This window comes from Eleutherodactylus coqui, chromosome 5 (genome assembly GCF_035609145.1).
Source record: "Eleutherodactylus coqui strain aEleCoq1 chromosome 5, aEleCoq1.hap1, whole genome shotgun sequence".
Taxonomy (NCBI): domain Eukaryota; kingdom Metazoa; phylum Chordata; class Amphibia; order Anura; family Eleutherodactylidae; genus Eleutherodactylus; species Eleutherodactylus coqui.
The window spans coordinates 158,884,453-158,887,916 of record NC_089841.1 but is presented as its reverse complement, the minus strand read 5'-3'; the positions used below and the strand labels follow the sequence as shown (position 1 = coordinate 158,887,916).

The 3,464-nt window shown below is 43.3% G+C and overlaps 1 non-coding gene across 1 annotated transcript; it reads right to left on the bottom strand.

Annotated features, from left to right (window-relative positions):
* Positions 1–223: 223 nt before the first annotated feature.
* Positions 224–352, bottom strand: LOC136630987 (small nucleolar RNA SNORA29). The gene has a single exon (XR_010792989.1). It is a non-coding gene; the product is annotated as a small nucleolar RNA SNORA29 (small nucleolar RNA).
* Positions 353–3,464: the final 3,112 nt, after the last annotated feature.

Here is a 3,464-nt window from a genome sequence, read left to right as displayed (position 1 = left end):
AGAGTTGGCCAAACAGTCTAAAGATATGTCAGATTTATCACCCAGCATGAGCCATTATGCTAAATTTGACACTTTTTTTTTTTTTTTGAACGCCCGTTAGTTTGCTGAACAGACAGAATGGCACATATAATGAAGTGGCGGACCGGATACCACCCACAGGCCTTGTGTTTGATGTGCGTGGCTTATACTATAGCTCTTTGTAAAGCTGAAAAGTAGTTGGAAGTATGAGATGTTCTGCTACTTCATATAGGAGAAAGTGCGAAACGTTCCCCTTCAGACTATAGAAGAAGTTGCTCTTCCCCATTAGCATAGCCGCTCGTTCTGAGGGAAGAAGCGGTACTATAATGGGGTTAATTTGACACATTTTAAGTCTGTTTGCACTTTCTAATTCTAACACAGTATTAGTGAATCTGCCCCAATGTTTCCAGCATACAAGGTTTGTCCCACAAGCAATTAATATTGTATGTTGAGGGACCGCTGTATATTTGTTTACCCATCTGCGACCAAATTGGCTGGCAAGAAGTAACTTCCCATCTGCAGGATGCTGGTGCTGATAGCTACTCCATATCTGATGCGCTGTAGTCTAGTAGACAATGACAGAGCTATTTTAGGGGTGCAATAGAATTTGCTGGTTAGGGAGAAATAAAAATGCATTGCTAAGCCTAGAAGAGCAAAGAAGGAGTCGGATGGAGGAAGAATGGGGATTTCATCTATCTGCTAAATTACTTATGAATTACTGACATTCCCCACATTCTTTGTCGTACACGTTCTTACTTTGTTTTACTTTATTGCACAGGATTTAAAATGTAAAAAAATTGAAGCAACTTTATTCGTGTTTTTATTTCAACTTGTTTTTATTAAACATTTTTGCATTAAACACGGTTTCCATACTTTTACAAAACATATATATCCATATATCAAACATGTTTATCAAAACCTATATCTGTGTAGAAACATGTATATTCTTAAAGGGGTTGTCTCGCGCCGAAACGGGTTTTTTTTCCCCATAGGCCCCCCCGTTCGGCGCAGGACAACCCCAATGGATGTGTTAAAAAAAAACCAAAAAACATATTACTTACCCGAATCCCCGCTCTGCGACGTCTTCCTTCTTCCTACTTCTTCCTTCACCAAGATGGCCGCCGGGATCTTCACCCACGATGCACCGTGGGTCCTTTCCCATGGTGCACCGTGGGCTCTGTGCGGTCCATTGCCGATTCCAGCCTCCTGATTGGCTGGAATCGGCACACGTGACGGGGCGGAGCTACGATGACCAGCTCTCCAGCACGAGCGGCCCCGTTCACCAGGCAGAAGACCGCACAGCGCAAGCGCGTCTAAAAACGCCAGAAGAAAGCGAAATTAGACGGAGCCATTGAGACGGGGACGCTAGCAACGGAGCAGGTAAGTGAATAACTTCTGTATGGCTCATATTTAATGCACGATGTACATTTCAAAGTGCATTAATATGGCCATACAGAAGTGTATAACCCCACTTGATTTCGTGAGACAACCCCTTTAACTGTTTAGGAAAACATTTCCTCTACCCTTGTCAATAGAATTTAAACATTAATGCTGGTATATGCTTTTCCTGACTTCTTCCTTCGTATGGGGGGTAGAGACGAGAGGGAAAGGAGAGAAAAGGAAAAAAAAGGGGGGGGACTGGGGGGGGCGGAACATGGGGTCACACTATAGGTCAAAGAAAAACAAAGAAAGAAAACAAAAACAAACCTTCAACATATTTCAACAACCTAACCAACCATGGACCAAGTTGACACCATTAATTTTTTACTACGCTACAATGTATGAGTCAATCTCTTGACTGAACCATTGCAATGGCAATTTTAGCGGGAAAGAGACAATTGCTTGAGTGACAACTGCTGCAATGACAAATTTTCGGAAGAGTAGAGAGAGATAAACACTAGTATACGGTGGCATGCATGTTTTCAGTGCATGTACTTAGAAAGTCATAGCTTGCACTGGGGAGCTGGAAAAAAAACGGCGACATACAACATGACAGGATGCAGAGAAGGTCGGACATTGATTTGCAGAAATGCTGTCCTCCAACAGGTGGCGCTGCAGAGGTATTGTTCCATCTTCCTTATTACCATGCAGAGAGGTGGTGGGCTGCAGAGAGCAGTAGGACATCAATGGCAGGCTGGGAAACATCTTGGCGGCAGAATGTGGCACACAACAGTCCAGAACATAGAGAGGATGATACGTCTTACTGGACGTATGCACTCTGTGACAGCTGTCATCAGAAGGAGGATTCCAGTGCGCATGCGCGGGTGCTGCAGCTGTCAGGAGGCAGATTATACTGAGCATGTGTAGGTCCTACAAGTTGCAAGTGTAATTTCAATTGATAGCGTCAGGCTACTGCGCGGTTGTCTGCAGCACACATGCCGTGCCAAATTTTACCATGTCAGAGACGCCAACCTCTTCTGGCCTTGTCCCTCCACCTTGTCCCTCCACCCCTCCAATGTTACTGATGTCAGCAGGAGACAGATAAGACTAACAGCAACTACTGGACATTACATCCGTGAAAGAGCCAAAAACACTGACATCTACAAGCAGTGAGGGCACCTATTTACATAGAAACACTAAAAAATACCAAAGGCAAGGAGGTAACCTATACATACAGTGCAGGACACTCTTATTTACGCAACAATTAAAAAAAAAAACTTCCAGAATACCCCTTTAAAGGTGACTACCCACTGCAGTTCGTTTTCACTGCAAAATTCACAGCGTTTTTTTCTCCAGGGGTTTATGGGACTTGTTAATGTTAAAATCGCATCGCGCAAAATTGCAATTTCGCGGTAAATTGCGATTTTGCCGCGATGCGTTTTTAACATTAGAAAGCCCCATAGACACCTGGAAAAAAAAGGCAGCAAATTCACAAACGTTAGTGGGTAGTCACCCTCATACTAAGGCTCCAAAATGGCATAAATCGTGAAAGTCATAGATTTCATTTTCTGACTTTAGGACAGTACAAAATGCTCAAAATGTAAGAATTGTGAACCTTTTAACAAATATAGCGCAATTCTTTCCAATTTGTTTTAAACTGTGGCAGATTTAAGGCCAGTGTTAGTAAATGTGGGTCCATGTGTGAAGCCTGATCCTGCACTCCCTTTTACTGACATCACTTTGCTCCTTGTCCTTCTGTCTGCAGGTTAGCAAGAAGAGAGGGTCAGGGAGGCCCAATGTCCATGGGGAAAATAGATTTATTAACTCTGCACGGGTCTCCCACATGCGTGATCCGCATATCAAATTGCCTATAGGATATCATTAACCACCCGCGGTTAATTAAATAGCCGCGGATAGTACTTTTAAGCGATTTGCCGTAGAGTACCACCTCATTGCACCATCAGACTTCTCGAGGTTTGTTTCTTGTTTGTCACCATGGAGCCTTAATCATAAGACCGCGGGCAGACAAGCAATTTTTTTTCTGTTTGTTTGCTTTGTTTTTGTGC